This window comes from Aptenodytes patagonicus, chromosome 11 (genome assembly GCF_965638725.1).
Source record: "Aptenodytes patagonicus chromosome 11, bAptPat1.pri.cur, whole genome shotgun sequence".
Classification (NCBI taxonomy): domain Eukaryota; kingdom Metazoa; phylum Chordata; class Aves; order Sphenisciformes; family Spheniscidae; genus Aptenodytes; species Aptenodytes patagonicus.
The window spans coordinates 20,527,908-20,539,841 of NC_134959.1; the positions used below are offsets into that span (position 1 = coordinate 20,527,908).

At 35.4% G+C, this 11,934-nt stretch overlaps 1 long non-coding RNA gene across 2 annotated transcripts in view; it reads right to left on the minus strand.

Moving 5' to 3' along the window:
• Positions 1 to 10,048, minus strand: part of LOC143165479 (uncharacterized) — a 91,923-nt gene extending 81,875 nt beyond the window's left edge. For both annotated transcript variants that reach the window (XR_012996262.1, XR_012996261.1), the window contains exons 1-2: positions 9,976 to 10,048; positions 9,347 to 9,441 (exon numbers count right to left, since the gene is read on the minus strand). This is a non-coding gene — a long non-coding RNA (uncharacterized LOC143165479). The remainder of the gene's footprint in view (positions 1 to 9,346; positions 9,442 to 9,975) is intronic.
• Positions 10,049 to 11,934: the final 1,886 nt, after the last annotated feature.

Consider the following 11,934-nt stretch of genomic DNA (forward strand, 5'->3'; position numbering starts at 1 on the left):
GGCTATGATGTATTTGCTTTTAAAGACTACTTCATCAAAGCAGAAGGAAAATTCTGACTCTGGGGGAGATAAGGAAAAAACAAGTAGCTAGCTAGACTGCAGTTGCTGGTATTTGACTATCCTACATCAAAATCTGCTTAGCAAGTGCTAATTTAAAGCTTCCTGGGCTCTCAACCAGAGAGCCCTGGCCAGCAGAGACTGATGTTGGATTGCTGAACAGTAAAGACTGCAGCTGTCTGGGAATCCTGAAGTTATCAAATATTTGCACAAGATACTTGTATAGATCATGTGTCTTCAGAGCATGCTTCCTGTGAGAAGCAGCAAAGAATCTGGATTTACATGTGGAGAAAGAGAAACTTAATGAGACATAATGTTTGCTGTCTCCACCTAGCTAAAAGTAATTTTAACAGAAGGCCCTGAACTGTGTGTGACTTCCACATTTCAGAGACCTCTAGTATTCATGGTGGCTAACTTGCCTAGCTCTAGTCTCTAGGCTTCAGCTCTGAAGAGGCCTCAGATTCCTAGCTAAGGAGTTGAGACTCACCTAAGGGCCACATGCCTCAGTGTATTTTGCCAATTTTTTCATGTCTCCCACAGTTTATTTCATCTCCCAGTTCAGAACAGCCTGTGTGATAAATTCAAGGTCATCACATTATTCCTTGTTCACCTGTCTTTATTATTAACTTTCTGAGGTTGATCACTGATTTATTACCACTGAGTACACCTGCGACAAGGACATAAGCATACATGACAGTAGCATACATCTCTAAAAAAGGAGTAGCTCCCAATTTAAATAAGAACTTGTCTCTGTTGCAGCTTAAGATAGAATAAAAGACAAGTTCTATCACCTGTACTTCATACGTTTATTATCAATCTAGAAGGATTCAATTTGTAAAGTAAAATCTGTATCTTTTGGGATTAAATCCCATAGAGTTTAGGTGAGGAACCAGTTTGATCCATAGCAGAAGTTAGAGATAGTTTTACCTAATCTATTTCTAAAAAAAATCCCAAGTTTTGTTAATCCATAAAATGATTCTGTTTTTCAAGGTACTAATGACACCTGTCAGACGCATGTCCAAGTATGACAAAGTAGTAGCAATATGTTTGTTTTTTTTCAAAAGCACAAAACAGTGAGGTGCACAAGAAGAAATACCGCTGCTATGATTCTTCACCCCCAGTCCTTGTTAGGTAGGTTACAAATGTATTTAGTTTTTCAGCTAGATACAGTTTTTCTAATACTTCTTAAGGTTTAGCTTCACCATATTCTTGTACAATGAAGCAGCCAGAATTTGGGATCAAAGCCTTGATCTACTTGAAATAGTTTTCTTAGAGTTATGTGGGGCTGTTGTTGGGAATAAGTATTCAGCATCAGGCCCTTAAGAAGCAAGATACGTTAATGGAATACAGTAAGATACTATGCGCTTATTCCTTTCAGAAAGGTTTTTGTAAATGCTAAGTGTATGTTCAGTCAGTATTTTTTTCTGAATGTTTCAGATCAATAGAGGAAACAACTTGTTACCGTTTGTTGTTTGTTTCCATTTCCTGTACTCCAATTAGTAAATTAAGAAATTAAACTGATTTGTCTGGTTTCACTAATCAGTAGAAGGTATGGGCTGGCTCAGACTGACTTCTCAGAAATGTACAAACACATAATCCATAAAAATATTTTTTTTTGCAGAGAAGTGGCAGGTTGAAAACAGGAAATGCCATATTTTATCTGACTAAATTAGTCAAGTTGTGATAAATAATAAGAGCTGTAGGGTTTAGACCTGACCTTACATTCCATCTGTTTTACTATAATAGCTCTGAGGTCCAGTTGTGAATCAGGAACCTATTATACCAAAACAGACTGCAAAGCTCTGGCTGCTTTCAGCAAATAGGAGTAGAGTATGTTAGCTTCCTGTAAGACAGAAAACTGACTGAAGCAGCCTAAAGCATGCATGTCACTGAAAGCTGATGAGACTTGTCATTAAGCTTTACTGATAAGCTGTTAATTACTTCTTTGATGTTGACTTATGTCATGTTTACTATACTACTGTTATGAAGCAGTTGCAGAAAAATCACTGTTTTCTCCTAAGCTCTGTGTGTCATCAACGCAAGCAATGACTCAACATTGGAGTACGCTTAACTTCACTGGACAGCATCCTTTGCAAGGTACTTGTTTCAAGATGCAGCATCTAGCTTTCCAGTCCTCAGCACAGTAACACTTTTCTCCATGTTACTGACTGCTCATAGTTAGTGCACAAACTTGTCTCGGTAACAAAGTTAAAAATTATGAAATGCCAAGTAATTCAAAATGCATGTAACAGGTAATTTTCAACCCACTGCATTTGTAGTTTGGGACATAGCTATAATACTCATTAACTTTTCTAAATAAGGGACCCTATTTCAAAAGGTGTGTGGGAAGCTATGCACAAATGCAGTCAGTAGGAATTTGTATGCTAACCTCCCACGTTGCATTAAAATGTCCTGCACCACAGGAGGTGGTATGTAGGAGTGGGTGGGCAAACTTCAGAACAGAGGAAGGTACTGAATCACTTGAAAAATCCTCCTTGCTCTTTATTTATGTATTCAATTACTTGTTCCAGTTTTTACCTCCTAAGCACTCTTACTCCATGGGGTTATTTCAAGGCTGAATAGAATTGCTACATTCTTGATGCAAACCTGTCTTTACTCCCACTTCCTCTTCTCTTTAAATTTAACAAGCAAAATTTTACTGTAAGATGATGAACCAACTCCCAAAGCAAGTTCCAAACCTAGCTTGCAGTTGTCAGTTACTATCCAGGATTTACAAGATGTACAATTCTGCCACAGTTGAATTTAAAGACATTCATATTTTATGGTAGACCAACAAGTACTGTTGTGCTACAGATCGCATAAAACAGGAGAGATAATCAAGAGAATTAAGGGCTTATATATTTGAAAAACAAGCAAAAATGAGAAGGGCCAATGCAGAAAATGTAATTAAAGGTGGAAAAATGGACACGGCTTTTTTTTTTTTGTGTTAAAACCAGCTGTAACAACTGGAGTTGGAAACTGATTCTGATGAAGAGGGTCGAAACAAGAGCACTATAGCAAGGGTGAGTCTTGAGGTGATAACAATGACTTAGATTTTATCAGGAAGTTTTTCATATGTATAAGGGCAGGAATGCAGTGCAGAGCTTTAAAAAAAAATCACACCTTTCTCTTAGAAAAGCAGTAACAAACTATCATCTTCACTAAAGTATGAAAAAGATTGCTTCATACAACCAGCATTATTACAGCCACTTTTGCCTACTTGTTCCAACTAATTGCTATTCATATTAATTTAAACGTAATTTATATATCACATATATAGTACATATTGTAATATAAGCTTTCAGTGGACAAGGCAAGAAATGCAACTTTCCTTCTTAGATCATACAGGTGTTAGAACTGCCCAAGAGTTGGCAAGTGAATTGTTTATTGGTTAAAAAGCTATCCTAACAAAACAGCAGTGTTTGAATCCTAACACTGCACAGCTATAAAAGGGGAAGATAGCTGTGTGTCTACGCGATTTTAGAGCAACAAAAGCATCAAGGCTAGCTGTTTGGACAGACTGTATTTATACCCTTGACTGTTGACTGCATTTTTAAGCAGTCACAATTGATTCCAAATTTGTGTGTTTATGCTTTCCTCCTTTTACACAAAATTAAAACCTGAGCTAACTACATTTAAAAGTCTCATTAACTTTACTGTCAATTCTGCTCACTGAGTTGGACTTGCACTGAAATAATAGGCCAAGTATGGAAGAAAGCATGTCTTATAATTTGTTACCGAATTCTCTATTTCTGGTAATCTGCAAAACTTCTGCCTGAAAGAACAACATTTATTCCAGAGACTTATTAGATGATGCTTTAAAATTAGCTTGTGGCTTTAAACTGCAGTTCTAGAATGGCAGGGTTTCATTATAGATGTTTCCAAAACTAGTAATTACCCTCTTAATGAGCCCTTAATGATATTGTTTATATTTATAATTAGATTTACAGGGGAGACTCAATTAGTTCAAATACAGTTGGGTGCATGTATGCTGGCTGAAGCAGTCAATTGATTTGAATGTCCATTCAGACGCGATTGCCTTTTGACAAAGATCATTGACCACCAAGAATTGGCATCTTGAAATCTGCAAAGCTAATGAGAATACTGCTACTTTTCATATTCCACTATAAAACCAGTGATTCTCTGCTTGATTTTTTTTTTTATATCAAGCTGTCCCTCAATTGTGTTGCTGCTGAGCTCAATGGTATTTTTGGTTAGTTGAGATTTTGGGGGAAAGGTGGTGTCTTTACCAAGAAAACCATTCACTGAGATACTTAGCCCAAGGAGGAGACTAGATGAAGTTCTTCTCCTATTCTTTCATTCAGAATTGTTAGAACCAGGTATATAAGCCCATGAGCTGATGGAAGCTTTCTTACCCTATACCTGATGGCTAGCTCAGAAATAATGGGGCACAATATAGCACCAACTAAACACAAAACTACAAAATAGAAAAGAATGACTGAGGAATTCCTGATGTTTTATTTCTATGTTGCTAATAATATGCAATGTCTTTGACTCTTCATAAATAAAATCCAGAGAGGTTAAGAAGAGAGAAATATTTATCTACCTGACAAGGTGATCTGACGATAACTTGATTCTTGTAGAAGTGAAACCTGTGAAGTGCCTAATGCTAAATATTCTTTATTGTTTAATTTCGTTCTTCTTCAAAATCTTTTTACATAGGCTTTCTGCTCCCCATTTATTTCAGTGCTGCTTTTTCTACCTACAGTACAGTTCTAACCTACAAACATGTCCATAAAGACTAGAGTAGCTCCATGGAAACTAAGGTATTCCTTTTCAGACTGACTAATTTCTCCACATGTAAGTGCTAGCTGGAAGATGATCTGGCATAGCTAATGCATTGATTAAGACAGGTTGAATATACAGACAAGAATGTATTTACAAAGATTAATGTTTGCTACTTTGCTTTAGAAATTATTTTCCATATTTAAGTGCTACTATTATCATCTGCAGTTGGGAACTAAAACAGGAAAGCTATATATTGTATTTTTTTCTGTTACAGCGAACATGCTCATCAAGCACACAAGCTTACTGCTTTTGCTGCAGAATAGAAAGCAAAGTTATAAAATTCTTAATAATGTTCTAATTTACTCTAGAAGTTAACATAGGACTCCTAAGGCTGACTGATGATCAAATTCTTCCCTTCATTTTAAGATAAAAAATAATTTGTTCTGAAAAAATTTAAAAACTGCTCCCCTTGCCCCCCCAGCAAAACCCCAAAAGATAAAAATGACTACTAAAGCATCTGAGACTGACCTGAGTGAAAACACCTGGATCTCTCTCTGAACTCAGACCCAAATTCAAAACATCACATACAATAGACTTCAGTCAGATACAGGCTAGGCTTACCTTCAGAAAATTTGTATTCCTAAGTAATAGCATTACTATACAAATACTAGGTAAGTGAGGAAATTAATTTTTAATTAAAGTAGGTTCCTGGAAAAAGTTTTGCATCTGGGAGATGTCAGTTCTCCATACCGTGCAGTTAACTGTCTATTAAGCAAGTACTTTTTGGAATGCCTGCTTAAAACGCTGCAGAATTCTGAGACAAAAAGTATTTATGAAAATTTTAAATAGGAAGGAGGGGAAATTTTCTTTCATTTATAAAACCACAGAAATTTCCAAATCAGTAGTGGTTTACACATTGAAAGCAGAAAATGTAAATTTTTAAAAATTCTTCAATTATAATTTCTAACTGTCACTGAGAGACATCACAACATTTTTAGTCATTATTAGTGCACTGTGGTAAAGCCCTTTGAGATATAGGAATATATTATTTTTGCATTAAAATTGTTAAAAGTATGCTCTAAAGGAAATCTAGAAAATCATTAGTTTCTATAGTAATTGTGCAGTATAGTTAATCTGGAGGGGGAGAGTAATGCTGTCTGTAGTCACTGTGTATATTAGGTGTAAGCCCAGATCAAAAATTCTTTTGTTAATGAAATTACTGTATACCATATGCTTTACACTACAGCAATGTAAAACCTGTGGAAATTGCCACTGAGTTCCACATTTAAGCACAGTCTTTTTTAATTAATGTTCTCTTTGAACAAAAACCCCCTGTTTACAAACTTCAGTTGTCCTAGGTTAGCTCTGACAGCAAGCTCATGGTAACTAATATCATTATGGCCTTTGCACTTGATGGTTTACAAAGCAATCCCTGAAAACACATGTGGAAAATTGATCTTTAACCCACCTGTCAAAGATTTATGACATGAAATGAGGTTAATACAAATACAGCTCTGGTGAGAACTGAAAATCTGCCTAGACCCTCTTGGGCCTTTTGAGGCACATCCTCTTACTGGGGCATGCATAGTAGTTGTAGAAGCAGACATTTTATTTGTGGGTGCTCATTGTACTGATCCCATGCGGGAAGCAGGTGTGTGGTGGGATTCATGTGTATACAATGAAAGAATTCTATACCATTTGGGAAATGAGTGGTCACAAAATCAAAAAAGAATATAGCAAGGGAAGGGAAAAAAATAACAAGCATTTAATCTCATTATCAGAGCAAACAATGGAGCATGTATTTCTGAGACTGCAGAGTCAAGCTTCTTTGCACAGAATCAAGCAAGCCCATCTTGCAGAAATGCCTATGAAGCAAAATTGTCCACCGAAATCCAATTTATTTGCAGTAGACTATTGGATGTAAAAGGGATTGTGATATTCAGACACCAAAAGCCATCCATTTTTTCTCTTAACATAGACCTTCAAGGACAGTGTTTAAGAAAGAATACACTCAAATGCTCAAAGAGCATTTACATTAATTGTCAGGGAACAGATATTGTTTAGGACTAGTGTCCAAAACTTCCTGCCTTTCTAGACATGTCCAGCAATACCGGCAGGGTGAAAAAACCTAAAGCATATGTCTCATTTACATGATGGTAATTTTCATTTTTTTTCTCTACAAACACTCAAATCTTGTCATTTAGCAGAGAATTATTTATCAAGACATGCAAAGGATGAAAGACAAATAAGCTAACTTGAAATAGTTCACTGCAAATAGACTTGCATATAGACAGTTACACAGCTTACATACATTATTTTTTTTTTACTTTAGCACCAAACTTCATTACTGTAAAGCCAACTTTGCTGCCTTTTAACATCAGTTATACAAAGAACTGTATTAAAACTATTCATGAAATAGTATATAAGCTTCCAGTGTTTCATAGGAGCATCAATAAATCCGCAACCTGTAAAACACTGCTTTTTTTTTATTCAGTAGTTTTATTTATAAACACACTGTAGGCAAGTTTGAAGCTTGCCAAAGGGAACTTGCAACCAAGGAAAATATTAGAAGGAAAAAAAAAATGGTTCACTGCTATCAAATTTTTAAGGGAAAAGTATAGCAGACACATGCTTTAAAAAATGAAAATGTATCACAGATCTTAGACTTCATATTTGTCACATAGCTGAAGCAGCGTGTTAACATTCAATAGTCTCCATTGCCATAGCAACACATGCTTGTCAGATCAGGGCTGATTTGATGCAGGCACCTCCCTGCAGAAACAATCTGCTAACCCTTAAATATGCATCTCTAGAATTCAGTAGGATTTTCATGTACTTTCTTTCAGAAAGGTAATATTGTTATACAAGGTGTACATCTCAAGATAACCTATCTGAATCTGTGCAACTTGCTCTTTACTAAACTAACATTCTGAGGTACTTAATGCAGCTAGACATGGAAGTAGATGATGCAGGCTACAAGTCTTTCATGTAGGAAATTGTAAATGAAAATAATCAGATTTGGATGTCTATTTAGCATTTATATAATAGTACACAAACACTGGATATCATCCTGTTCCCTTTGGCGTCTGAACAGAGACCACTCCCCCCTTTTTTTCCATCAGACAAAAAAAGTTTGTTCAGTTTTGACCTACAGTCAGTCATAAGACACTCAAGTAGCACTATCATCATAGACAGCTGGATTAAGTGAGGGAGGAGTGCAGAGTTAAGTGATTTGTCTAAGTTTACATAAAAAGTTGGCATGAGAAATACTGTTTTGCAGCTTTGGATCAGTTGTTACTACATTATGATAATTACAAATGCTACCATTTGTATTTTCATTATTACCTGATTAAAAGAAAAAAAAGCAATACACAAAATCTCTCAGTTAATTCTGCACACTTTATTTGGTTCCAGGAATTCATCACACAGACTACTAAGCCTGGTTTCCACAGTGATATGCTGTGGTTTAGAACCTTGGTATACTTGTAATCAATCAAGTGTTGGTACATTCAAAAATGTATGCAGATTGAAATGTTAATGTCCCTAGGAACTGAGGACTGGAAAATGCTGAAGTGTAACCACAAGTTATACTCAATACTGCATTATTCATGCTTTTTGGTTTTACTTTTTTCTACCAAAGTTGGATGGACTCCCTTACTGCAGGGCAAATAAAGAGATTTCTATGGAAATGTTGCCTCAGACATACAACTATATCTTGAAGAATTGCTAGAATCAACTTACATCTACTTATTTATTCTGTATTGGTAGAGCAAATTATTCAAAGGACCAGGTAGTTTATTTCTAATAATTTATGTAATAAAAGAATATACCTTTGCTTCATGCAGCTAGAAAGTTCAGACTTCTTTGGTAGGTTAAAAAAAAACACCTGTAGCATTTTTTTCTGAGCCACTAGTACACATTGGTTAAGAGATACTTATACTCTAAGACATACTGCATAGAGAACGGCAAACAGCAGGTAACCTAGTAACTCACAGTGTCTGGTAGGTTCTTTTAACTTTATATTAAGTAGCACAATTTGCTTATATGTATTTTAATCATTACTATAAGACTCATGATGTGCTTGGACTTAGAATGACTTAAAAAAAATTGCCAATGTTTATTCATATCAGGTGGTTCACAGAGTCTCCTAAGTATTGGTTGCTCAGGGCAATGTTGTATCAAAAAAAATTCTAGTGAGATGAAAGTAATTCCCCACATCCACTGTTTTCTGTATCACACTTCAATAAAATTTGCCAGCCATATCTTTTTTTCTTTTAAATAAGGCACTTGACAGAAGCAGAATTCAAACTAACCATGCTTTTTATCTAAATTAACTTTCTAAAAATCTAGGTGAATATTTAGACAGTAGTTCCTCAAATATTTCCATTTGTGACCCAACTGCAATAACTAAAAATCTGTTGGATTTATGAATCTAAAAGTAAGTTCATTGTATTCCTTCAACTTGGAAATAAACTGTTAAAGGAGGAGTCTCATGCCATAGTTGACAATTACATATTTTTTAAAAATGTTGATAAATTACCTTGAAAAGGTTCTGCAACACATCAATCAGTTCCTCTTCCTTTATTCATATTTCTGAAATGGTCCATCTCATGTTTTCTCTTTCTTTGTCAATGGCTAAAAAAAAAAAAAAAAGAATTTATATATACAGTTAAAAACCCCACCACCACCATATAATTCTCTTGGATCAAGTAATAATTCTTTCTAGAAAAAGGAAATTCATTAAAAAGCTATTATCTCCCTACCTTCAAAGAAAAGCACTTAATTACAGAGTAGTATTACATCAGCAGCTATTATGGCTGGCACTAAAACATAGTGTTTGGATACAGTCTAAAACTGCATTTCAGGAAACACGTCAGAATAATAGAAAACCAGGGAAATGACAGGAAATACTCTTCTACATTCCCCCGGCAATGAAGCTACATCACATACACCTAAACTATCTGCAGCAGCTATTCATGTAATTTGGTTTTTACAAGTCTCTACCAATAGAGGTTCTAGTTCTTTTAAGAGTCTGTTATAATGTTTAGTTACAAAGAAAGAAAAAGCCTTATACCCAACTCCTACCGTAACTGCTACAAAAGTACACAGAAGTTGTCTTCTCTTCAGCAGATATATAAAAACAATCTATCACTGTTGCCTTGTACATACCAAAAGAATGTTAGCACATCATCTAAAGCTTGAAGCAAAGGATAATTGTTTCCTATTCTTGCTAGTTTTCTTTATGACAGTGCAGTTCCTTAAACGATACTGATGATGGGAAAAAAGAGTAAGAGGAGTACTAGTCAGAGAGCCACTTAATCTGCTAAATATGTATTAGCATGACTGCTACCAATCATAACACTCAGCACTGATTAGATGCAGAAAGCCTTAAGCCTTCATAAATTCATACATACAGTGATTTTGTAATTTTATCCTATCCTTCTACAAATGTAATACACAGTATATTTCAACGTACTGTATGAAGTCGGGAACATTTAAAGCATCCAAAGCTGTTATGTAAGATCACCTAAAAGGTACATTAACAATCAGTCAATTACTCCACTAAATTCACCTGTGAGAAAATAATGCACTCTCTTTGCTGCAGCTGCTGAAAAACAACTGTCTGTTTTGCAAGGTTAAACTGAGACTTAGTCAAGACAAGCTGTTCCTGGGCAGCTGCTATACTTACATTAAAACATTCAGTAGCTTTTTGAAAGAGCTGGAAAAAGATGTGGAACTACAGCTGCACTGCATTCAAATGAATTCAAGTACGAGATGGCTGCAACATACTACCATTATATTTCCCACTAATACATGAAGGAAGAGAGCTGGTATAAAATTTATTTTTGCCCTCTAAGCTTACTGTGTATTTTATTTTATTACTTTCTTGCACCCTAGTATTTGGACCAGGAATTGTTAAACACATTTTGCATTCTCAGTAACACCAAAACCTCTCATTAGAATTCTAGCTCCATAACCCAGTCACTGTAATTACCTTTTAAAATACCCAGTTTAACTCTCTCAGCTAGGTAAAATGACAATGGTTTATATACCTACCACAGAGGGAACCCTGGTTAGATTGTTTAGAAAAAAGCACAACTATAGCATTTACAAGGCATGATCACAGAACAGTGTAGTTCTCCATTAAAGCAATCCAATGCACAGAACTGTACAAAGCTGAAACTGGGCTATCACAACATTTGTACCTCAAGATGTAACTTACATATATGCAAGTTAAATGTAAATCTTTAAAACAGACAGAATTTCAGGTTTGCAATACATAATCTACTTTCACAGAATATTTCTTCTCTTCAAAAATATGTTTTGAAACCTTTCAAAATATACAGCTAATTATAAAATTAATCTATAGTTTTAGGTCTTCCAGCCTCGGGGTCTGTGGTATTATTTAAATGTATTTCTTCATGAAGTTATAGTACACATTTATTTTTGGATGAGAAAAGATCCCAGCCACGTGTCCTGGCCTCCAAAAGACACATACAATATGCCATCCGAATACCCACACAATATGCGTGTGTGTTTATTCAGGCAAAAAAAGTATGTGCACACATACAAATGTAAGTTTAATTTGCTATACTTACATACCCAGGCTATAATGCGATAGCAATGTTGCTATGGGAACAGGTTCTCAACAAAAGTAGGAGATCACACATGACAGGCAGCACATTTTTTGGATGGTTTTTGTAAGTGTTACGTCAGAGTGGATAGCAAACATGCCAAAGCATAAGGCTAACTTAAAGTCTTATATGCCCTGACCTATAATGAGGTTCCATTGATAGTTTCGCATCACACTTTTTTAAGGATCCTACAAAGCACTACTTGCTTCCAGGTGCAGCCTTCCAGGTGTGTGAGAACTGTTTTCCCTCATCTTTATATTCTTTACCTTTAATTTGTAATTTCTTAACTTGTTATCAGGTTCTCCCCTTTTGTTTTGTTTTCCCCTAAATGTCTTCTTCATAATGCTCATTTGCTCATTCATACTTTCTGTCCTTGTATACCTCCTTCTCTCTTTCTCTCTTTCTTTTTCTTTCTTACTGTGTAAATTTTTTTCAGGACTTTTCAACCCTCTTTTGGGTATTTTGCAGATTACCTTCTCTCATAGTGTTACCC